This window comes from Taudactylus pleione, unplaced genomic scaffold (genome assembly GCF_031769625.1).
Source record: "Taudactylus pleione unplaced genomic scaffold, aTauple2 ptg000018l, whole genome shotgun sequence".
In the NCBI taxonomy this organism is placed as follows: domain Eukaryota; kingdom Metazoa; phylum Chordata; class Amphibia; order Anura; family Myobatrachidae; genus Taudactylus; species Taudactylus pleione.
In genome coordinates, this window is record NW_028284420.1 from 12908009 (window position 1) to 12934256 (window position 26248).

The following is a 26248-nucleotide window of genomic DNA, read 5'->3' on the forward strand; positions in this document are numbered from 1 at the left end:
TCTCCACCGTTATCAGAACTTAACTCTTTTATTTTTAGACCTGCCTGGGTTTCCACTAGACTCTTGTATTCTGCAACTTCACTTTTAGTTTTCAGGAAGTATACTGTACGTGCGTCTTCCTTGCAACATGATCTATGAGTGTCATGAAGTAACAATTCCCACTCATTGACTCCACCTCTATTGGTCCACACACATCTCTTTGTACTAATTCCAATAGTGCTTTAGTTCTGGTCTCTGACTTTGGAAAGGTGCAATGTATTTGCTTACCCTTCAAGCAACTTATACATCCTTTTCTTTCTGACTGATATCCCTGTACCTATGCCATCTAGAAGCTACAGTACATTGTCATATTCTATGTGATCCAGTCTCCCATGCCATAGTTCCATAGAGTCATTTACATGAAGGTGCCATTGCTCAACAATCCTCAGTGTCTAGGATATACAGTTGTTGGCATCAGGATGCTGTTGCAATTACAGTCCCTCTTTTATTGTACGCAAGACACTGTCCCTTTGTGAATTTGACCTTGTACCACTTCTTCCCAAGTACACCGATGTCAATCAGGTTGGTTCCTAGATCTGGCACAAATATTACATCTTCTATGTCTGTAACAACTGCTTCACCTTTAATTCTCCAGTGCACAGTAATTGTCCAACTATATTGGCATTTACTGTAGGACTTTATCTCCTATTCCCCTGATGTTTACAGTATCACATGACGTTACTGACTTTAATCAACTCTAATTACAGCTAAAGTGCATCATGGTTCCTGAGCCCATGTATTGGCAATCCTTGCGATGGCTCTGAGCTACATTTATTGCTTACTCAGGGCCTGATTCAGACCCGCTCGCGAGCGCTGAGCGCTCGCAAGCGGGTCGATGTTGCCCAAGTGCGCATGCGCACGACGGAGCCGGCTCCGTCGTGCACATGCGCGACACCCGAATAACGATGGCCAAGCCGTTGTTATGGGTCTCGCACCAAAGGGGGCGTGCTGTCGATGGTGATTGACAGCACGCCCCTTTGGTGGGCGTGCCGGGGGCATGGCTGTCCAGACGGAGGCGTTCCCATGGGAACGCCTACCGTCTGGGGCCAGCCCCACTGACATCACTAGTGATGTCAGTGGGAGTGCTTTTGGCTCTGATAGAGCCAAAAGCACTCCAGGGCTTGCGGCATTGAGACCCTACCGCAGGGTCTCGTCGCAAGCCCAATGGTCGCGATGGTCTTGACCATCGCGACCATCATTTTGGCCGCTTGCTATAGCTGTGGGTGGTCACCCACAGCTATGCGAGCGGCCAGGAGGCCGCTCCAAAAAGGAGCAGGGACGGCCCTGATTCAGAGCGTCCGTCTCTGAATCAGGGCCTCTATCTATCACGGTTGATTCTTTTAGATTCTAAAATAGCACACAACAACAAAAATGCCACACAGAGAGATTTAAAGCCCAGATCTCAACCATATTGGGTCAAATAAACAAGGGGTTCTACCATTTAATGTGATAGGTTTCCTAGATTAAAAAATGATAGGCCTTGTTGGGCTGTGATATTATTCCTCAACTTGGTTGGCATTTAAATTGATTCAGTGAAAATGTGCAACAGTAAAGAAAAAGCAATACATTATTTATTTGATGTATTAGAGTGAGGAAATAACACTAATGGTAATTTCTTGAAATACAAATGGCCTGATTCCAATTTGTATGGTATTGAACAGCTGCAGGGAAATGTCTCCTGCATGCATCTATGATTCCGAAGACACAGCATGAGATCAATGGTCATGATAGTCCCAGCAATCGGCCAGTCTGTGTAAGCCGAAGCTTACTCAGACTGGCCATTGGAAATGATCAGCTGCCAATGACGCAGACTCTAGACTTGACATGCCTACAAAACAGGGGTGACATGCCCCCATTTTGTAGAATGGTCCAGGTCTCTGCCCCTCGAATGCTGCAGCATGTTGATCATGCTGTGGTTAAGGGGGGTCTGTGAGTGATCACACAGGACCCGTTCTGCACATGCGAAGACCGGGTCCTGCTCATGCACAGATCCCCAAACATTGGATTTGTACATAAATCACTGGGTTTGTGTACAAATCCAAATCAGGCCCAAAGTCTACTGAAAAAAAACAAGGTGTAGTCCAATTTGTGTTGGTACTGCAGAAAAAATCATATTGCTGTTAGAACGTGTCAAGCAAAAACATCAAAAAATTATCTCAGCACAGGGGTGAGAAAATCCTTAGAAGAAAGGTGGTTAAGCAGCATATCCTAGTATACCTTATGCCACATCATCAGTTCAAGTATAACCTCATTGCAAGGTTTACCATATAATACTGGGAATAACTTCATTATCCATTATGAAACATCACCTCATCAGCAGCAACATGATGCAAAATTGATAGATAAACAGTATACCATTACCAGTATAAGATACTGTATCTCTAGCTGAATATACCATGCTACCTCCATTGTATATACCATAACACTGCCTGTGTTAGTTACACCAATCTTTAATGGGCAGCCCACTATCGTCTGACCAAGGACCACCTCAATTCAGATGTATGTGCTTTTTACAAGAGGGTATGTAATGTAGATAATATTCACTTTTGCAGAATTCCAATATTCTACCCTCTTCTATCTGAGCACCCAGGAAATTCAATAGTTGTTCTTCACTTTGGCAGAATGCTTAGATAGTGGCCTTTCCTCAGAGAACTGTAGTCATTTCAGTACAACATCACTTAGGCTGGGTACACACTAACCGATGTGTGTATCCAGCGATGCGAAGCCCGACAGGCTGACATATCAGGTGGCCGGTACACATTACACAATCCGGTGACCAACCACCCTATATGTTGGGCACCAGCTCCATTCACCTGCCTGACATCATTCACCACATTGACAGATTGAGCAGCAATGTGCAGATCTGTTATTTGATGAACGACCCAGGGAGAGCGTGAACGGGCCAACATAGTGGGTACACACTTGCCCATGTAGATGATATGTCAGCCCAATTCGCAAGATTTTGGGGGGATTTCAATGTGGGTTCTACTGCCATAAATCGTGTCCTTTTTCAAATAATCTATACTTAAACTATAAAATACTGCCTGTTTTTGCTTAAGGGCCAGATTTAGAGTTTCATACGATGCCAATGTTCATTTAGGTGAGTGACTTATTGCTACTGAGCATGAGCGAAAAGCTGTAAAAGTCTAATTGCTCATGTGTTACACAAAGTGTGCGCACAAAGGCGTTTTAGGTTCGAGGTGCGCGGTATCAGAAATGCCTTGGAAAAGAGCTGAGCATTGTTGGGCAGTGACTGGGAGGTAACAAGTGAATGAATGTTTCCACTGCACTGGTACAAATTACAAATAATAAATAAAAATGATATTCAGCTTTGAGTTAATCACCTAGTAGTCTTCTTATACAATTAACAATTAATACACATACAAAACAATATATACATTAATAAATGTAATTGATATAGAATAAGATACAAATAAAATGAGGAATGGCACCATAATTAAAACAAATTGATGCTGTAAATTCATGCAGTATACCACCTATGTGAATTTTGCAGTTCCGAGTTGAGCCGAGTCCCTCCACTTGCAGCAGACATATAATAGTACATGAGTTGATTTTACTTTTTTGCACCGGCATATGTGAAGTGATTCACACAAACCTGTTTCGGTGACTGGGAGGTGGCTTAGTACAGTACATGCACAGATACAGGCCATCTTACGGGCGTGTTATGGGAGTGTTATGGGAGTGTCGCAGGTGTGGTGGTGAAAGTGGTTGTATACACAGATACAGGGGCTGGCTGGCAACTTTTAGCCTCGGGGGCAAATGCATGCAGGCGGCCCTGGCAGAGGAGTAGCGTGTAGCCAGGGTGCCCAAAGAACGTGCGTGCTATGGCGCCCCCCCCTCAAGTGTTCCAGGGAGGAGGTGGGTGCATATGGGATTAATGTAAAGTAAAAATAAATATTAGGGACAGCACCGTCGTGGTGCCCATATGCAGTGCCCCCTGTGCCCCAGGAGAGGACCCCCTTATGCAGGCCTCCAGTAGTGCCCCAAGTAGTGATTCCCCTATAGTAAGCCCCTTATACAGTGCCCCCGGGAGTGGTACCCCCTATGCAGTGCTCCTTATATAGTGCCCCCAGTAGCAGTCCACACCTCATGCAGTGCCCCCAATAGTGGTAACCCTTATGCAGTGCCCCTTAAATAGTGGCCCCAGTTGTAGTCTCCCCCCTATGCAGTACCCCCGGTATTGCCCTTTTTATAGAGCCCCCAGCAGTGGTCCCTCGATGCAGTGCCCCCAGTGGTAGTCCCCTCCCCCCTATGTAGTGCCCCTAGTAGTAGTCCCCTCCCCCCTATGCAGTGCCCCTAGTAGTTGTCCCCTCCCCTTGTAGTTCCCATAGTAGTAGTCCCCCCCTTGTAGTGCCCCAGTAGTAGTCCCCCTTTGTAGTAGTCCCCCCCTTGTACTGCCCCCAGTAGTAGTCCCCCCAGTTGTAGTCCCCCCTTGAAGTACCTCCAGTTATAATCCCCAGTAGTGCTCCCCCTGTAGTGCCCCCAGTAGTGATCTCCCCCTTGTAGTACCCCCAGTAGTAGTCCCTCCCTCTTGTAGTGCCCCCAGTAGTGGTTCCCCCTTTGTAGTGCCCCAAGTAGTAGTCCCTCCCTCTTGTAGTGCCCCCAGTAGTAGTTCCCCCCTTGTAGTTCCCCCAGTAGTCCCCCTCCTTGTAGTGCCCCCAGTAGTAGTAGTCCCCCCTTTGTATTGCCCCCATTAATAGTAGTCCCCCCCTTGCAGTGCCTCCAGTAGTGGTTCCCCCAGTAATGGTGCCCCCAGTAGTGGTTCACCCAGTAGTGGTCTCCCCCTTGTAGTACAAGCCTCCCCCCCAGTAGACACACGTAGTAAAAAACAAACAAAAAAAACCCCACTTACCTAAATCCCCGCTCCCGCTGTCACCATCCACTCCTCCATCTGTCCTTCCCGGGCCGGGCTGCTCTGCATTATGGGAGAGACGTCATATGACATCATGACGCCTCTCCCATTGCCCTCTGCGGGAGCCAGAAGAAGGAGCGGCTCCTGCAGTGGGCGCAGCAGCAGCAGCTAATGAGAGTCTGACAGACTCTCATTGGCTGCTGATCAAAACAAACACACAGCTGCCGGAGTCGGCGGCTTTGTGTTTGTCACTTGTGTAGCGCTGACCGAACTCCGTCCGGTCAGCGCTACACACGCGGTGCAGTCTGTGTCACAGTGACACAGACTGCCCGCGGCCCACGGCCCGCATGACACTGTGGCCCGGGGGGCACATGGCACCCTGCCCCCCGGCCCAGCCCGCCACTGCACAGATACCAGACACTCAACCACTTACTGTACATAGGAGGCCATACACGGTTGAAGAAACTGCACCTGCTATAGGGCTCATGCAAGTTTCGATGGTGCGACAAATGGTGTTTCCAAAAATGCACCAATCTATATTTCAGCACCTAATGATGCTGACACTGGGCATCTCAGTCCTTGCACACACAGACACACAGATGTACACCGTGGAAGGGCTTTGTAGCTGCATTTGCATCAACCTCTGAATCAGTCAATCAAACAAATCTGAAAATGTTAGAGATTTGGGTTTAAGTAGCCTCGTGTCCTACCCTAAATAAACTCTCGTATGTCTGATTGATTTAGAGATGAGCGTTTAAGTTCTAGTCTGTTCTTTTTGCCAAATGAATGCAATTTTAGATTAATCTCATTGGCTATCCAAAACATGGGAGAGCCGGACAGCCAATAAGATGCCGTTTTCTAGATCTGAACATAACTGAGTAGAACCGAACCGCTGATCTCTAGTTTCAGTGTGACTAGTTTCAAATGGAGTCCAAAGTCAAGTCCACAGTTATAGCGATGATCTTTTCTAGCAGTTGGCTGGAGATACACTGTGCCTAAAAATGGCAGTCGAGAAAGAGATAGAGCTATAGATGAGTGATACACAGGATTGCTTACTAAGTGGGAGAGTAGCAAGAGCTATTTGGAACTTTTATTTCACCAATCATTTTACCAACTGTCGTGTAAATTAAACTTTATTCATATGTCATCAGTAAGCAATCTAATCTTCAAACTTGGATGTAGACAAGCCTCTTTTCATCTTTTCTACCCACAGTGCTTGGGGATAAAGAAAAACTGATCTAGCTGGTAGAAATTCAGAGCAAGAGACATCTGAGCAAGAGTCTGTTTGCTCAGCCATCAGTCATTAAAGTTTAGGTTGGCAGAGTTTTTTGCAAACATTAATTCACCTTTGTCACTTTATATGCTGTACATCTTCTGCCCATTGCAAGCAGAGAACTGAGATAGTGGTGTGGACAGGACAGTTTCATCATGATCTTAGATAACCTACTGTAGTTGCCCCTTTACAATAGCACCTGGTGTCTCAAAACACTAACGAAAACATATAAGTTAAGATTCTGATCAGTAAGAGAACTGAAACATTACTCTTTAATGTGCCATTTTTGTTCCCTATTACACTGAAATGGCTCTTTGAAATGTGACAGTACTGTATTCTAACATTCGCAGACATATAGATTTGTTCTTGCTTGAGCAATTTTAAAAGAAAATCAACAATTTATAAACCTGCCACAAACATTAAATCCAAGTAATTAATTGCTGATCAATCTGGAGGCAAGCCGGCACCAGAAAAATGAATAAATTTCCCTTTCTCGTCAATAGGATACTTTGAAAGACAAAACTACATTGTGCTCTTGGAAAAATGGACTTTATTAGGAAGAAAAATACCTGAAGTGTTCCCTTTTTTTCAGCCATCATCCAGTAAAGACTCTTGTGATATGCATTGATTGGCTCAAGAAAACAATGTCTAATTATTCACATAAAAACTACACTAATAAGCAATAACTTCTTGCATAGAAAGGTTTTATCTCAATGAGCTTTGCACTCCTAAATAGTTTAAAAGACTTACAGGTTTTCCATAAAGAACAACTTCTGTAAAAATATAGTTTTCAATGTATAAAGCTTGAATGTCATACTGCCCACATCATACTGCAAGTACGAAGATTGGAAGAGGGGTGTGGTCAAGTCAAACAGGGGATATGTTAGCATCACAATGGTGTGTGAAGGAAAAAACACATTAACATCACACAGCTTATTCCTAAAGGACCCTGTCATAAATGACAGGATTAGAGTCTTGGGTCCTACTCATTAAAATTAATGGTTGCACACTGATTGATCAGAATATGAAAAAGGCTACACTTTGACCCAATGGCTGTTTAAGAGCGAAAGAGGTAATTTCTGTGCATGACCCCCTCAGGCCGACGCATGCACCAAGTAGACTCTGGCACTGTGCTTCTCTATTGTGCATGAGTAGATCTCTGAGAAAATAGCACCTGTACCATTTTCTCTGTGATTTCAGCATCCACCAGCATGTGGTATGTATAGTATGGCTTCAGGTTGTGCGGTTTGGGTTCCGGACTATAGATAGACAGTAATTAGTTAGACAATGTCAACCATTTTTGTGTCGACCATTTTCATGTTGAAATTTTCATCCTGTCAACCTTTTGTGCCTGTTGAACTTTTTACATGTCTTACTTTAGTGTGTCTGACTTTTGTCCCTAGCTAACTATTAACTGTCTAACATCTGGTGTCTATCTAGACATTGTTTAACTGATTACTGGCTATCTCTTATACCACACCCCTGCGGTTTGGCCTATGTTCACCGCACACTCTGCATCCATTATAGATATGCCCATACTCTAACCAACCTTAGTGTATCTGTTCTTTTCCGTGGGCGTGACCGGCTCTAATACTGTCATTGTCAGGGAAAAGCTGCGTGACTATAATGTTTTTTTTTAAAACATTCAAAGAAAAAGCGGGGCTGCATGGATCCTATTAATAAAACCACCATCTCAAAGGTTATTCACTTTCTTGGACAATTTTCCTCTGTGTCAGTTTTGCAGCAGTTTATAAAACCACTGCATGGCAAATCTGGTGGTTTATATACTTATAAATGGGAAAAAGCAGGATGTTTTTTGGGTTCTAAAGTATGGTTTTGTGTCAGGATGCAAAACCACTGTGAAAACACCAAAATCCCTGCAGTTTTGCAAACTCACTGCTTGTTGTTTAAGTCTTCATAACTGTTCTTTAGTGTCTACAGATTGAAAGTCCTTAACGTCATGGTTAGATTAATTTATTACACTATTATTTTGTTTTTAATCTTGATGATCAATTACAGTAGGTATTCCTGTAATTAGTTTCAAATAGGAATAAGCTCACCATAGCTCACTGTTCTTTAAAACATAATTCCACTTCTAGACAGTCTGATTCTACAGACAGATTTGTTGATTTTAGTAAGAACTGAATTTAAAGTGAGCTGCACTTACAATTGTTTTTTACAAGGATATCTTTCTTCACTGCAGATTATATTGTTACTTGTGTACAGCATGTGCAGAGACAGTGTGATATCAAGCTTTGCTGTCCAAAAAATACTGTGCTATGTCTGATTGTGCTACAACCCAAAGAATACATCTTTTACTGTTTAAAAATAAATCCCAAGTCTTTAAGATTCAATTTAAATCATTATTCAAGGAAAGATTGTGTGTTTTTGAGAGGCAGTGTATATTCCTGTTCTTACTGGGTGTGGTTACATACTAGTCAGCTGCACCACAACATAATAAGTGCAATATAAACTGTATATAGTTTTTAATTTTTTTAAATCTTTTATTATCCAATTTTCATCCTTATTCAAGTCTAAGGGGTAAATTTACTAAGATTCGAGATAGGTCGGGATGACCATCTCAGTTGATTTATTAAATTTTTTCCTGCTTGCAAATTTACTAAAGGTAAAGTCGGGTGAGTTAGAGAGAGTTTTCTCTCATCTCACTCATAAAACTCGGGTGAGATAGCAATCTCGAATAAAATCACCATCGGGCCAAATTGGAAGTACTTTCACCTAAAACATACATCTCTCAAATTTACCAAGAATCGGAATGACAAGCTCGGGAGAGATAGGAGCAAACTCTCTGTCAAAATCACTTTTCAAACTCTCAACCCCCTGAGCTGCGAGATGGTCAGAAACATACACAAATCATTGTGATTTGTGTATGTTTATTTCTGTGAATGGTTAAATAGAGATAATCTTATGGAAAAAAAGACATGAGGTCCCCCCCCCTAAAGACTAACGAGCCCTGGGCTTGCCAGGCAGTCCTGATTCTTAAAATTACAGGGAAAAAAATGGGTAGGGTTCAACTGTAAATTTAACAACCAGCACCAGGCAGCAGGTACAGAGCTGATTTTAAATATAGGGATAAAAAAATTGGTGCGAGGTTACCGCTATATTTAAAACCAGCCCTGGACCCTTTCTAGTGGGGGACTGATGCCACAGCCAGGGGAAACTTTTCACTGGGCCCCCCAGCTGCAGCATCATCCCTGACCGCTAGTCAGCCCAGGCCAGGGATCCCTGGGGAGTTGAGTACCCCTCCAATAAAGGGATACCCCTCTCCAGGGCACCCCTGGCCTAGGCTATTAGCCCGGGGCTATCCCCGGCACCCTAGAGCAGTGGGTGCAGGGTTTATAGTGTATGTGTAATGTAAAAGAAATGGTTGAATATTGTCTTTAGTTGTGGAACACCACATCCAAGCAAGTCTCCCCCGCATGCTGGTATTTGGAGAACCATCATGCGGGGCATTACAGGCCTGTTGGCACTTGTAGTTCCACAACCAAAGCAATACATAAAAAACACAACATACACCGTGACAGTAAAATCTAAAGACAATATTTAACCATTTCTTTTACATTACACATACCCTATCAACCTGGCACCCACCACTCTAGTGTGCCGGGCATAGCCCCGGGCTACTAGCCTAGGCCAGGGGTGCCCTGGAGAGGGGTACCCCTTTATTGGAGGGGTACTTAACTCCCCAGGGATCCCTGGCCTGGGCTGACTAGCGGTCATGACTGATGCTGCGGCTGGGGGGCCCGATGGAAGGGCACCCCTGGCTGTGGCATCAGTCCCCTGTTAGAAAGGGTCCAGGGCTGGTTTTAAATATACGGGGTACCTCACGTCAATTTTTTTCTCCAGATATTTAAAACCAGCTCTGTCCCTGTGCTGGTTCTTAATTACACTGGAACCCTACACATTTTGTTCCCTGTAATGTTAAGAACCAGCACTAGCTGGCATGTCCAGGGCTGGTTAGTGTTTTGGGGGGGGACTTCACATAATTTTTATTTTTTAAACATTTATGTATTTTTTACAAGTCTTAACACACAAGCAACAAGCCCATATCTCACTGATATGTGCTGGCTGCTAGCTCGGGAGAGATTTGCAGAGAGAAAACACTGCAATCTCGGGTGAGTGATCTCCTACAAAACGAGTTACTCGGGAGAGATATCTCGTTCTGCTTTACCATCGGCAAACTTGTTTAGTCTCAAATTGCCTGTTGGTAAATTTTGAATAAAAAAAGGGATTAAATCATCTGAGTTTTGGCAAGTACCAGCGAGATAAATCACTTTGCAAATCGGGACCATCTCTAATCTTAGTAAATTTACCCCTAAGTGTTTTTCAGAGGCAGCATATATTACTATTCTTATTGGGTGTGGTCATGTTCATGTCAACGTCATCCCAAAATAATAAGCCTATTTTGTCTGGTGTCAAAACTACTGATGTCTTTTAATAAAACTGCATTGTAAATTAATAATTCCTCATTTCCCTATCTCATTGAACTTTCACTTGGTGTGGGGCAGTTAATTTCAACTATAGTAGCTTTACTCCTGTCCTGGTGTAAATCAATCACGAATCAGTCTATAGAAGAACAGGAGCATCCCAGTACTAGAGCTGGTAGTCATGGTACTTCAACAAGGGATTAGAAGAATGTGTAGGAAAGGGCACTCCAAATTTAAACAATGTTTGACAACTTTTAAAAAACCATCACCTATAAAAGGAAAAGTTACTGAATAAAAAGCAATTTTACTAAAAAAATTTAAAATTGCCAACATGCCATACACCATATGCAGTGGCAAGGAAAAGCTCCGACCTTGGCTTTCTTTGCAAGTGTAGGTCCTGCTATTGCTCTTTCCTGCACTAGAATGCCTATTGCAAATATCAGGTCCAAACACAGTCAGAAATTTTCTGTAGCCACGCATGCACCACCTTGTTGCTCTGAGTCTAGATGTTTCACCACTAAAACTAAAACAGGCATATCAGTGCACAAAAATAACACTAAGGCTAAAGAAAAAAATGTGCATTCACAAACTTCACAGATTCCTGAGGAGAGTCTAATGTTGGATACACAGTAGCTGACATATCAGCCATTCAATTGAACAGCCGATATATTGTGTGTACCAGCAATATGTTTGTGAAAGACATCATTCACAGACACATTGCATGGGCTGTGCTGAACATTCGATGCCCAGTATATCTGCACATATATTGGGGCATCATGCTGTGTGTATGGGCAGACAGCCGATCACCCTTACACTTGCTGCACAGGCTGGCAGTGATTGACAGCTCAATTGGGTATGCACATGTAAATGCCTGCCCAGTTGTGACATCAGTCATGGCAGATCGTGCAGACTGTATGCAGAACATATGTTCTGCACAGTCTACAGATATATCTATCAGGTGTGTACCCTTGTATCCATGAGTACTATGTTTGACTTTGAAATTTCTGATTCTGATACTTTAATAATGGAAAAGCTTCCTTCCACCATTTCTGAACCCTCCGAAAATGGGATGATAAGTAGTAGTAAAAGTTATGATAATAATGGCTTATACATAGAAATTGAGGATGCTACTTGGTAAGTGCAAAAGGATGAAGGGGCAATTCTGTCTCTGAAACTAATGAGGATGTTGATGATGAATGTGTTCAAAAAGTTAATAAAATCCAGGAGGATGATGTTGTTTGTGTCAGAGTAAGTCATTCACCAGTGGCAGCGGTTCTTGCCAGTAATAAGGAGAAGTACCTTGGAAAAAGTCCACCTCTTCTGTGTGGAATTATTTTTACCTAAATCCTAACAACATTTGTGAAGGCATCAGTACCATTTTGAGCGCCAAAGTAAGCAAAGGCAGGGACATTAATCATCTAGGCATCTCCTCCCTGTTATGTCATTTGCAGCAAGTTCATTCAAATTATTTATGAAAATTTAGAAAATCATATAAAATAATATAACAAGCAGCTCAGCATCTGCTGCCAAATGCATAGATACTGTGCATCCAGAAAGTATTCAAAGCGCTTCACTTTTTCCACATTTTGTTATGTTACATCCTTATTCCAAAATGGAATAAATTAATTTTTGTACTCAAAATTCTGCACACAATACCCCATAATGACAACGTGTAAATAGTTTTTTTTGGATTTTTGCTAAATAAAAAAAAAAAAGAAACTAAGAAATCACATATACATAAGTATTCACATCCTTTGCTCAATACTTTGTTGATGCACCTTTGGCAGCAATTACAACCTCAAGTCTTTTTGAATATGATGCCACGAGCTTGGCACACCTATCTTTGGGCAGTTTCGCCCATTTCTCTTTGTAGCACCTCTCAAGCTCCATCAGGTTGGATGGGAAGCGTCGGTGCACAGCCATTTTCAGATCTCTCCAGAGACGTTCAATGGGTTTTCAAGTCTGGGCTCTGGATAGGCCACTAAAGGACATTCATAGAGTTGTCCAGAAGCCACTCTTTTGATATATTGGCTGTGTGCTTAGGGTCATTGTCCTGCTAAAAAAGAACCGTCGCCCCAATGTGAGGTCAAGAGTGCTCTGGAGCAGGTTTTCATCCAGGATGTCTCTGTACATTGCTGCATTCATCTTTCCCTCTATCCTGACTAGTCTCCCAGTTCCTGCTGCTGAAAAACATCCCCACAGCATGATGCTGCCACCACCATGCTTCACTCTAGGGATGGTATTGGGCTGATGATGAGTGGTGCCTGGTTTCCTCCAAACATAACGCCTGGCATTCATGCCAAATAGTTCAATCTTTGTCTCATCAGACCAGAGAATTTTGTTTCTCATGGTTTGAGAGTCCTTCAGGTGCATTTTGCAAACTCCAGGAGGGCTGCCATTTGCTTTTTACTAAGGAGTGGCTTCCATCTGGCCACTCTACCATACAGGCCTGATTGGTGGATTGCTGCAGATATGGTTGACCTTCTGCAAGGTTCTCCTCTCTCCACAGAGGAATGCTGTAGCTCTGACAGAGTGACCTTTGGGTCCTTGCTCACCTCCCTGACTAGGGCCCTTCTCCCCCGATCACTCAGTTTAGATGGCCGGCCAACTCTAGGAAGAGTCCTAGTGGTTCCGAACTTCTTCCATTTACAGATGATGGAGGCTCATTGGACCTTCAATGCAGCAGATATTTTGCTGTACCCTTCCCCAGATTTGTGCCTCCAGAAAATCCTGTCTCGTAGGTCTACAGACAATTCCTTGGACTTCATGCTTGGTTTGTGCTCTGACATGCACTGTCAAGTGTGGGACCTTATATAGAGTATAGACAGATGTATGCCTTTCAAAATCATGTCCAATCAACTGAATTTACCAAAGGTGGACTCCAATTAAGCTGTAGGAACATCTCAAGGATGATCAGTGGAAATAGGACGCACCTGAGCTCAATTTTGAGTTTCTTGGCAAAGGTTGTGAATACTTATGTACATGTGATTTCTTAGTTTCTTAGTTTTTTTTAATTAAATTTGCAAAACTCAAAAAAACTTATTACACATTGTCATTGTGGGGTATTGTGTGTAGAATTTTGAAAACAAAAATTAATTTATTCCATTTTGGAATAAGGCTGCAACATAACAAAATGTGAAAAAAGTGATCCGCTGTGAATACTTTCTGGATGAACTGTAGATCCCAGTTCATGCATTCTCCAAAACCAACAAGAATCATCATCAACCTCATCATAATGGCCAGAGATAATCCTGCGTCCAATTTGCAAAAGGCAAACTGACTCCACATCCCTGAATTTTCACCACAGATGGGGACCAAAAAGAAAACTAGTAGTTTCATGCTACAATTGTCTGTGAAACAATCATTTGGCTATGTTGCCATTATATCTGTGTCCAATATCCATAATCAATGAAGCTAGTTTTAGCTGATTAGTTGAGGTCATGTGCCCATGCTACCAAATTCCATCTTGATTCTATTTTACCATAACAGCAATTACTTACCTGTACCAGGACATTAAACAAAAAGTTTTTTTTTCCTAGAAAATACCATTGTACTGACCATACACTTATCCACAGATATGTTGACAAATATACATCACACTAAATTTACATGACTGTGACAGTCACTGGGTGGGTGTATACACTTCAGCAGCAGCAACAGCTCTATCTAAAACACATAGCCAGCTCATTCACAAACATGCTACTCTCTGTATCACTGGCTTCACTAGGAAGAATATAAAAGAGAGTTTGTGATCCCGCACTAGTTTCATAATACTTATAATTTATATTATAATATACAACACTGACACAGTGAATAAAGAACGTGATATCCAATTGGAATTATTTTATTTTTATTGGTCCTTATTACTGATGTGCTACTACAAGCTCTATGTATATATATTTCAGAAGAAGAGAAAGGAAAAAGTAGAGCTATTTTTGTAGTGCACTATACTGTCAGTTCATATTGGTCTGTCCTTTATTAAAACATATTAATTTTTATTCAAATTCAATTAAAATATTAACATATAAGGGTTATCACAACTGGCGAAATATTTTTGAAAGGAATTCAACATTCAATAGGATAGAATGATGTGCATGAAAGTATGAAATTAAGTGTATTATTTAAAAGAAAATCCTATATGCCGCTGGATGTATATAATTATATTCTTGTATAATGGAATAGAAGATATTCTCCCAGTATCCTTGTTATAATATAGTAATATGTGGATATATGGATTTAATAATCTACGTCCATTATCCTTTATCAGTGATATTAGGGAGAGAAATGTTTATCTGCTGCAGCTAAAATGTAACAGTTGCTGTTATAATAAACTTCCAATGCAACTATTCAAAAGTAGCAATCTCAGTTTAGCTACTTATGTAACACTTCACATAAATATTTGGCAGTAGTCTATTCACACCATATTAATGCTGTTATTGCGTTTGGACTAGCTAGCTCCATATAGTAGTATACAGCTAATCGGGTTCTGTAAATGACATTGCCGTTTGTCTAATGAGGGAATATTGCGTGTATAGTATTCCCTCAAACTGCTGCAGATATAGACATTTGTTGCATCATAACATATTAATAATTATAGTAGAATGCGGCCAGTCGGCATGTGAAAAGAAACGCCAACGTGCGTTTCGCCCGGCTGCTTTTTCAAGGCGTCCGGAAACTACACGGTTAATTACACCTACCTGATTTCTAAGTACTGTCCATTGCCAGTTCTTTACCATAGCTGACCATTGTGTCCATCAATGAGGAAGGTCCCCTTGATACGTTATTTACAGGAATGTAATGTATATTCCAGCGCATGTGAATGAGATTACTACTTTTTATTGTCACGTCTATTCTTAAGAGGTGTTGGGAGCCCCTCTTTTGTATATTTCTACACGTGCTGAAGGTTTAGGCGCACAAGTATTTTTAGTCTGGTATTTATTCCCCATATGAAATTGTAACCTGTGAAGTGAGTTTTGACATTACCAGCCTGAGTCAGGTCATACCCTTAATTAAACTACTGGAAAAGAAACTAAAGAAGCTGAAAGAGGAGATGAAATAAAATAATTCCGCTAAGTATGTTGGAATTGAAGATTGCTTTTTTATTTCGCTTCACCAGAACAAAATATTACAATATCTTGCAATTGCTTCACTACATTTTGGCTACCATGCTAGGTCCTAGGCTTACATCGTACGTAATATCTTTCCAACTGACACAGATCTTAAGAGATGAAAATAGCTCCCTGTGAACAAGTTGTTAGCTCAAGTGGTACATCACACAACATCTGCTTCACTTTCTTCTGCAACTGTTGCTGCCAGAAAAAACTGACCTTCAACCAATTGGTGATGATAATGAGTAAACCCAGCACACCAGAGTGAAACTTTATGACATCTGGTCAAGCTTAAAATAAATTACCACATATATTAACACTTCTACCATGACACAGGACCTGATTCTGACCTGCTCGCTAGGATGCGACCGCTCGTAGCTGGCCAATGTTTACATTCTGCGCATGTGTATGCATCACATTGCAAGTGTGCAAACCATGGTGACAGACCAGGAAGCACTTGCTCACTCAGCATAGACAGACCAGTTGAATAGGTGACAGGAGAGGCTGTTTGTGGGTGGTAACAGGGGCAGCGCACTAGAAACGGTGGAGTGGAGGTGCGAATGCAGGCGTGCCAGTGTGTTTCAATGCCATTTCATAGGCATGCATAATTAACAGGCAGCGTCATTGTACACATCACCTGGTTGTATTTCAAAATGAAGGGATCACAGTGCTTGCGGGCAGGTATAGTCAACCTCAAGCACTGTGAGCACATCTGATGGTGCTCGATGTACCAATGTTATCATGCACTTCCTAGATATGACGTGTGCAAGTGGGTGTCTTATGAATAGCTGGTGGGCATCTGCTTACACAAAGTGATCGCTCGCCAAGACAAAGTCAGTGTGCTAATGCCTTGCCGAGCGACCGCCTGCCTTGCTGAGCATGCGCTGGATTTCTATACGCTGGGAGTGAGCAATCGCATCTATCAAATGGCTCTGAATCAGGCGCTCAATTTGATACAGTGAGCATCAACAGAATGGTGGAGGATTACTGTTCCTTTGAATACTGGGAGAGAAAAAAAGTCCAGTGTGTATATGGGAAGAGTATTTAGCACAGCCCAGAACAGCAATTGGCATAGGAGCCTACTTTTAAAAAATGTGGAAGAACTGATGTTCATCAAATTACAACAAACAGACTGTAACAGTGGATTTCAGAGGGAATTAGCTAATATTTTGTGATGATGATATTCAGTTATGAGGATGATGATGAGGCTAATGACATCTTACAATGCTGAGGATAATTAACACTCTTAGCCTTAAGCCCATTGGTAATGTAACTTGTTTTAACCAAACCACGAAGATGTTTTCTTTTGTGGGGGCACAAACAAACTTGCTCTTCAATGACAAAAGTGGCAGTCTCAGCAAAGCTGAAGTGCTTGGTTTGTTTGCACTTCAACTACAAAAGTGTCAGTCTCAGCAAAGCTGAAGTGCTTGGTTTGTTAAACTGTTCCTATCCATCGTGCACCATTTTTCATAATGGGCTTTGCCAAGATTGTTTATGTTTGTCAGGCAGCATATATTTTAATGTACTTTACTGGTGGTTTTGGTCCCAAATCTAAATAATATTAATACTAAGCAAAATTCTGACTGCATGAAGTCAAGGTTACAAGTGTCCACACAATTATCATCACTATGCTCCTGTACAATGAATGTGAATAGTAATGTTGACAGTATGAATAAATGTAAACTAATATGGAAAGTAAAAAGTCAGCTGATTATCTCATCCAAACCAAATTTATGGAAATATTAATAGACATCATCTGGTAATGAAACTCACTTTGATTTGATTTGGTCTGTGGTTTTCTGTTGGTGAAGTTTGTAATTAATGTATTAATTAATTATCAATTTCTACTTTCAACTGTACTTTTTAGAATTATCAATTTCTAGAGAGCTTTGATTTGGCAATTTATTATATTTAGAATTTCCTACTATGCTTTTACTTTTAGACTATCAGTTCTTGATTAATGAAAACATTATATAGGGTTGTATAGTTTTTTCAAATGCAATCTTGTTTGCCATTGCTGTTCCACTATGTTTCATAGATGTACTATTTAAACCATGTGTTTGTGCCGCTGCTCTGTCGCTTAGTCTAGCCAGCCATCTCGTTGCAGCCTTTGGCCAATATTGGTAAAAACAATATTGTGAAGTGGTCACAAGTGACTGGAAAAACTGGAAATCAATGTCATCAATGTGAATAATACTTTAGGAACAAAAACAAGTCAAAATTACAAGATTTTATCTGTTTTTTTTAAAATTTTTATCAATTTTTAAAGAAATCTAAACCAAAACTAACACGTTTGAGGGTGGTTTTGCCATGACATGATGAAGATTTAAAAAGAAGGGGTTCTGCGCACATCTCTACTAATAATGAATAGGCCCGTTACTTAAAACACGCATGTGTTACGGGCCCATTAATGATAATAAATAGGCACACAGGGTAATAGGGTAATATTAATATTCTCTTCTTTATTGTTAAAAACGGAAGTATTATCAGTGATAGCTTAGTCCTGCAACAACCTTGAGGGCTCATAATACTTGGCTAGATGCAGCCTTGGAGCAGCCTTGAGGGCTGGTGAGTTCTTGGCATATTAATGGCCTAGGGGCCATAGAGCAAGATGTGGCCTATGGGCCATGCAGCAGCCTTGAGGGCTGGTAAGCCTTGGCTAGTAGTGGCCTAGAGTCCATAGAACAAGATGCGGCCTTTGAGCCATGCAGCAGCCTTGAGGGCTGGTGAGTTCTTGGCTAGTAGTGGCTAGGGGCTGTAGAACAATATGCAGTCTGTGGGCCATGCAGCAGCCTTGAAGGCTGGTAAGCCTTGGCTAGTAGTGGCCTAGAGGCCGTAGAACAGGAAGCGGCCTTTGGGCCATGCAGCAGCCTTGAGGGCTGGTAAGCCTTGGCTAGTGGTGGCCTAGGGGCCGTAGAACAAAATGCGACCTTTGGGCCATGCAGCAGCCTTGAGGGCTGGTAAGCCTTGGCTAGTAGTCGCTGGATTGTGGCCAGTGTCACCGGGTTGACACAAGCGGTGGTACGCTGGATTGCGTACTTTGGACGCTGGATTGCGTCCTGTGCCCCTGGGTTGACACAAGCGATGGTACACTGTATTGCATACTTAGGATGCAGGACTGCGGCCTGTGCCACCGGGTTGACAAAAGCGATGGTACGCTGGATTGCATACTTAGGACGCTGAATTGCGGCCTGTGCAACCGGGTTGACACAAGCTACTGGACGCTGGAGTGCGACCTGTGCTGCTGGGTTGACACAAGCAGCTGGACACAGGAGTGCGGCCTGTGCCGCCGAGTTGACACAAGCAGCTGGACGCTTCACTGCACACTCTAAATACTGAGTGCGGTCCGTGCCGCCTAGAAGACACAAATGGCAGGCAGTTGGTATGTGGACCGTGCCACCTAGATGACACAAACGGTATAACAAAGTTGACAGGAGGACTGGGTACCTAACTGGAAAACAGGAGACAATGCCAGAACCGTGAAACGCTATCGCCGGTAATGGAGCAGCCTTTGACCCAGCAGGAAATAGCCACAGGAGCCATCCTAAAACAGACCAGGGATGATGGACAACTGATGGGGAGGACTTCAGCAAATGATCGCCTGGCATTCGCCTCACCCTGCGTTCGATGGCTTGTGACCAGGGCTGCCATCAGGGGGGACTGCCAGGGCCTCGAGTCCCCGGCCCGGAGAGAGCATAGACAGAGGGGGGCCCGGGAGGCTGCGGTGCTGCACTGGCAGCCATGGAGTACAGATATATAATGCCTGATAGTCCCTGCATTACATTTACAAATATGGTGTCGGCCGTGAGCAAGCTGAAGCTCGCGGTACGGCAGCCAATCAGGAGCGCCCGCTCCTGATTGGCTGCCCGTCTGCGAGCTTTGATTGGCTGGCATCTGGCCTCATCCAATCAAAGCTCCCGGTCCGGCAGCCAATCAGGAGCATCCGCTCCTGATTGGCTGCTGGCCCGCGAACTTTGATTGGCTCGGGCCCGGCAGCCTATGTGAAATGCTGATATGTGCAGCAGCAGTGGACAATTATTCCAGTCACAGTGGTGCAATTCTACATATATGATCCTGGTATGCCGTCAGCACGCCGCTGTTTCCGGCTGCCAACTGAAGAAGGGCAAACCAGGTACAGATATAGTGCCTGACCTTGCCCTGTGCTCCCCTTCCTGTTCCAGCCAGCCCTCCCTACTGTGTCCCCCCAACTCTGCCCTGAGCCTCCCCAGCTAGTCCAGCCAGCCTTCCCTGTCCCTCTCCTAGTCTAGACAGACTTCCCTGCCCTGCCCCTCCCCCCAGTCCAGACAGCCCTCCCTGCCCTGTGCGTCTCCCCCCCAGTCCAGCCAGCCATCCCTGTCTGAGCCCCCCAGTTCAACCATCCCTCATTTATTTATATGTATATATATATACATACATATATATAAAAATACATATATATAAATATATATATATATATATCCCTGTGTACTTTGTCAGTACCGGGTATATATATATCCCCAGTACTTTGTCAGTACCGGGCCCCAGTGCCGTAACTAGACTTTTTGGTGCCCTGTGCCAGAAAGTGCATTGGCGCCCCCCACCCCATTTTTCAAAGGGACATAATGCACTCAAAAAAGGGGAATGGACTCAGGGGGAAGGGCCAGGGAAGAGATAGGGGAGGCCAGGAGATGTTGAGGATGAAATAAGAGGAAGTTACAAGTGAGAATGATAATAAACAGAAATTTTACAGGCCCAAACAGTGCCACCTGACCTGTGGTGCCCTGTGCAATGGCACCGGCCGCACTACCCTAGCTATGGCCCTGCCGGGTCCCACCATTTCTGATGGCAGCCCTGCTTGTGACATATATTGGCAGTTTAATGAAGTATTAGCTCAGCTTCTGAACAATAAAAAACCTTTTTTTGACTTTCACCATTCACAGAAATTTTTTGCCCCTACTTGTGCTAATCACAGCTGCTCACATGGGAGAGCTCTTCAACACATTATATGCAAAACTGCTATTCTGCTTTTATCACTACAACAGCTGCCTCAGGCTAAACATTTCATCCTGGGATACAGCATTGGTGACCTGCAGACTCTCAGCAAATTCAAACTGAATTCAGCAGAAGCAGTTTCTTCACTAGAGACTTCCAGGAAAGTTTCCTTGTACTCGGTAAATGACTCAGCATGGGTTATTATATTATAATCTTCCATTTTATAATAATTCCACAGTTAACAGCTCCAGGATTTTATCACAATTGAATAGAGTTAAAGTCCACCCGATTACCTGAATATTGAATTATTCTAATAAAGATTATTCTTTATAAAACACTGCATGCTTAAAATACAATAATGATCATCTGACTATTGTACCCATAAAGTACATGCTACAATTTTGAAGGTCAGTTAGTTTGTTTTTAACCTATTTGTCTGCAATTATCACTATGCATGGGACCAAAAAAGACCATTAATCCTTCAGATGCTGATGTCAGATGTTGATGTAAGGCAAATTCTGTCAGATGACAGTATATGTTGCTTTTGTCTACATAGTATGACATGACAATGTAAATGGTTTTGTATGCATCATACAGTATATATGGTTGTCATGCAACTGTGCCATTTACATATGGCTGCTTGGCAGTAGGGAAGAAGGGTTAGGTCAGTCTGTGAATGGAGACCTTTATTAAAAGTGCTGCTAGCTGGTTGACAGACACATGTGCAAACTGAATCTACAGAGACTGGCTTGGTGATATGGTAAGCTAACCTTTACCATTCCAGTCCAGTATTAGAGGTAGCTGAGTAAATTGCTAAATCATGGCGGTAAAGGATAAGTACTGTAAATGGTGCTGAGATAACATAAACAAGTGGGCCAAATATAATTGGTCCCAATTTGGTGAAAATGGCCATATTGCATCAGGATTTAAAACAGCAAATTTTTGAAAACCAAAACAAGTTTATTGTAAATAAATAAATAAATAATTAAATAAACAAAAAAAACAATTGTTTTTTTTAAATCCTGCTGCAAAGTTGCCAAAAGAATTGTCACTTGTGCCAAATTGGGACCTATTACAATAGACCCATAGGGGTAAATGTAATACAGTGAGAGTTTGTGAGATCTACGAGTAGGAGGATTGACTTGCTTTTTTATTAAATATCAAATGTAATAGGAAATGAGAACATGCAAATTCGCATCCAGATGTTTCTTAGTGTTAGTGTTAAAGATAGAACTCACCCAATGGGTGTGAGTTGTAAACTAGCATCCGAAACCTTACCAAAATTCGCAAAAAAAATTGACTAGGATTAAATAGGCGAGTTTAGTCACACATTAATAGACAATTATCACCTGAGGCTAATTTACACAGGTGAACACCATAATTCACACTAACCTATATAAATCACCAGGGGCATTTTAAGAGACGAGGGGGCCTGAGTGCAAACTCAGTGTGGACCCCTTACTCTCCCCGATGGTGCAGCGGGTGCAGTAGAATATGGCTAAGTACCAGAATCTACTGCGGGAAAATGGTGCCTGTGATGTTTTCACGGGGACTGCTGTGCGCCGCCATTTTCTCAGTGATTTTTGTGCAGCACCATCCCGGCATTCTGGGGATGATGGATAGGTAAGTATAAAGACTATAATAGGTGTAGGCGTGGTGTAGGTCTCCCGGGACACAGGGGCCCATGTGCACCACACACCGTGCACCGACTATAGATATGCCTCTGTAAACCACACCTAAAGCCATTGCAACCGTGAGGAATTTTGCAATGGAGTTTGTACAACCTTCATTTGAGCTGTATGCTTGTGGCCTGCTTACTATGGAGGAGCTGTACAGGAAGAGGGTACATGAGTGTGACCAGATCTATGTGCCAGCTAAGCCTATAGAGTGAGGATGGACCTGGACTACCTCTGAGATCAAGAGGTGGTTCAGCTATTTAGGTTGAACTGCACAAACCTTGTGAACTTATATGAGAAGATGAGAGATGATTTAGACTCTGGCAACTATGCAGTGCCTGGGCTTCATGAATTAATGTGTGACCTGCACTTTTTTTCCACAGGCTCATTTCAGTCTGTGAGCTCTAGAGTGTTGAGGATTACACAAGCCACTTTCTCAATGCATTTACCTCAAGTGTTATCTGTCATGAAGAAATTGTGGTGTACATATATCTCAATCCCCCAGGATCTGAAGGTAGCTTTCTATAGGCTCTCAGCATTGCCTAATGTGCTGAAAGCCATAGATTGCACCCACATTGGGATCAGATCACTGCACTTGAGGTGGTGTGTCTATGTAAATAGACTTGGCTACCACTTCCTCAATGTGCAGATGGTCTGCGATGCTAACCTCAGAATTCTCAGTGTGGTTGCAGGTTACCCAGGGTCTTGCCATGATGCCTATGTCCTGCAACAGTCAGCCCTGTGGGAGAGGTTTGAAGAAGCACATATGCCAGAGGGCTGGCTAGTTGGTATGTTGTTTTGGCTGTACCCCATTTAGTTCATTTTAGCTGTACCAGGTGGATTTTACTCTATGACTGCACAGTTACAAACAAGAATGAGCTTACTGCCTAGCACACACTATTTTGCTCAAATGTCATTTCAACATATGATTGTACAGTATATACTTCTGGTAGCATGTTTAATGTCCACATAAACTGTCAGTATTGCAAATTGTAATGGCTTACAAATGTACATGCTACTGTTTTTACAAATTTAGCCTTTATACATGTGTGCTATTGTAGTTATTATTGTGCTAATTGTTGTGTGTGTCGGTTTAATTAATATTTCTTTCTTTCCACCCCCCAAAATAAAGCATGTGACTCAGGATATGGGTGTCATACCTGGCTCATGACCCCTCTGTTGAGACCCTTGTGGGTCCCTTCACAGCTCCAGGTAAACAATGCACACATTGCTACCCATTCTGCCATTGAGCATATGTTTGGCGTGCATTCACACCCTTTTTCTCTGTTATATTGCTACATAGAATTTTTTGCAAATTCTCCTTTTAAGTGAAGTGTGTGACATCGTACAGTCATGCTGCATGCTCCATAACATGGCCCTGGGTCAAGGCCATGATTACCATGGGAACATTGCAGCAGTTGTGGAGGAGTCAGACCCTATTCCACCAGAGGGTGTTGTCAGTACAGATGGCGGGAATAAAACTCGACAGAGGATCATACAGCAGTATTTTTCACATAAGTCTGTTTTTCAACATGTGTTTGAAGGTGAATATGTTTAACATTTCTGCATAAAATATGTTCCAATAATATTTGTACATTACACAGGGGAGTGAGCTTTAGCCATGAAATGTGCTGCTATCTATCTATATATTGTGGGCACTGAATGTATGTAAAGTTAATTTAATTTACTGTCAACCCCCCCAAAAAATAGTGTTTGATATAAATTTTGACCAAAACTTTACCTACTGTATGCAAACTAACCTTAGGCATAGTTAGGGCACTGTGACCATGTTTTTCTTGTTTTAATAACTTTGAACCCAAATATTGTTAGTAAATAGAATTACCATTGTTTATGATCTAAAAACAAAACATTAGGGATGTGCGTCGAACCATTTTTGCCGGATATGGATTTGGATTTGGTTCTAATTCGTCGTCCGGCTTTGGATTTGGATTTGGATTTGCCAAACTGCGGTGACTGGCTTTGGATTTTTTACAAAAAAAGCTAAAATCACATAAATTGTTTTTTTTTTCTTCCTAGGGTATTATTAACCTCGATAACATTAATTTCCAGTCAATTTAGACCACCTCACAGCTTATAATATTGTTTTCACCATTATTGGCCAAAGGTTACAGTGAGCTGACTGGTTACTAAGCGACAGAGCAGCGGCGCAGCGTCACAGACACCACAGTTTAAAGCACATCTATGAAACATTGCCACACAACAGTGGCATAAATTAAGGGAAGTGCAAGATGGAATTGTCCTTGGGCCCTAAGACCCACCCACCCAGTGGGGTACAGCCAGCAGAGTCACACTACTTGTTTACAAAGTGGGCTATGACCCAAGGAGTCACAGTGCACAATCTTATTCACATTATACCGCACATAGTGCCCCTGATTTATATTACACCATAAAGTAGTGTCTATTATTTATGTTATGACACACAGTAGTGCCCCTTTTACATAATGCCCACAGTAGTGCCCCTTAAACACAATACCCACAGTAGTGACCCTTTTACACAATGCCCACAGTAGTGACCCTTATACACAAAGCCCACAGTAGTAATCCCCCTTATACAATGCCCACAGTAGTAGTGCCACTTATACAATGCCCACAGCAATAGTTTCCCTTACACAATGCCCCCAGCAGTAGTGTCCCTTACACAATGACCCAGCAGTGGTGTCCCTTACACAATGACCCCAGGAGTGGTGCCCCCTATGCAGTTCCCTTAGTAGTAGGGCCCCATATGCAGTGCCCCCAGTAGTAATGCATCTTGTAGTAGTGCCCCCAATAGTTATGCCCCCTGTAGTAATGCCCTCAGTGGTAGTACCCCTAGTAGTATGTCCCCATTAGCAGTGCCCCCTGTAGTAGTGCCCCAGTAGCAGTGCACCCATTAGTAGTGCCCCCATTAGTATGCCCCGAGAAGTATGCCCCCCAGTAGCATGCCCCCCAGTAGTATGTGCCATTAGTAGTGCCCCTAGTATGCCCCCATCAGTAGTGCCCCCAGTAGTATACCCCCATTAGCAGTGCCCCCAGTAGTAGTGCCCCAGTAGCAGTGCACCCATTAGTAGTGCCCCCATTAGTATGCCCCGAGAAGTATGCCCCCCAGTAGCATGCCCCCCAGTAGTATGTGCCATTAGTAGTGCCCCTAGTATGCCCCCATCAGTAGTGCCCCCAGTAGTATGCCCCCATTAGTAGTGCCCCCAGTAGTAGGGCCCCAGTAGCAGTGCCCTCAGTAGCAGTGCCCCCAGTTTCAGTCCCCCATTAGTAGAGCACCCATTAGTATGCCCCCCAGTAGCATCCCCCCAGTAGTATGCCCCATTAGTAGAGCCCCTAGTATGCCCCCATCAGCAGTGCTCCCAGTAGTATGCCTCCATTAGCAGTGCCCCCACTTTTATGCCCCCATTAGTAGTGCCCCCCAGTAGTATGCCCCCCAGTAGTATGCCCCCATTAGTCATGCCCCCCAGTAGTATCTCCTCCAGTAGTATGCCTCCCAGTAGCATGCCCCCCAGTAATATGCCCCATTAGTAGTGCCCCTAGTATGCCCCCATCAGCAGTGCCCCCAGTAGTATGCCCCCATTAGCAGTGCCCCCAGTTTTATGGCCCCATTACTAGTGCCCCCCAGTAGTATACCCCCCAGTAGCAGTGCCCTCATTACTAGTTTCCCCCAGTAGTATCCCCCCCAGTAGTATGCCCCTCCATTAGTAGTGCCCCTAGTATGCCCCCATTATCAGTGCCACCAGTAGTATGCCCCCCAGTAGCAGTGCCCCCCAGAAGTATGCCCCCCAGTAGTATCCTCCCCCATTAGCAATGCCCCCAGTAGTGCTCCCCCATTAGCAGTGGTGCCCCAAGTAGTATGACCCCAG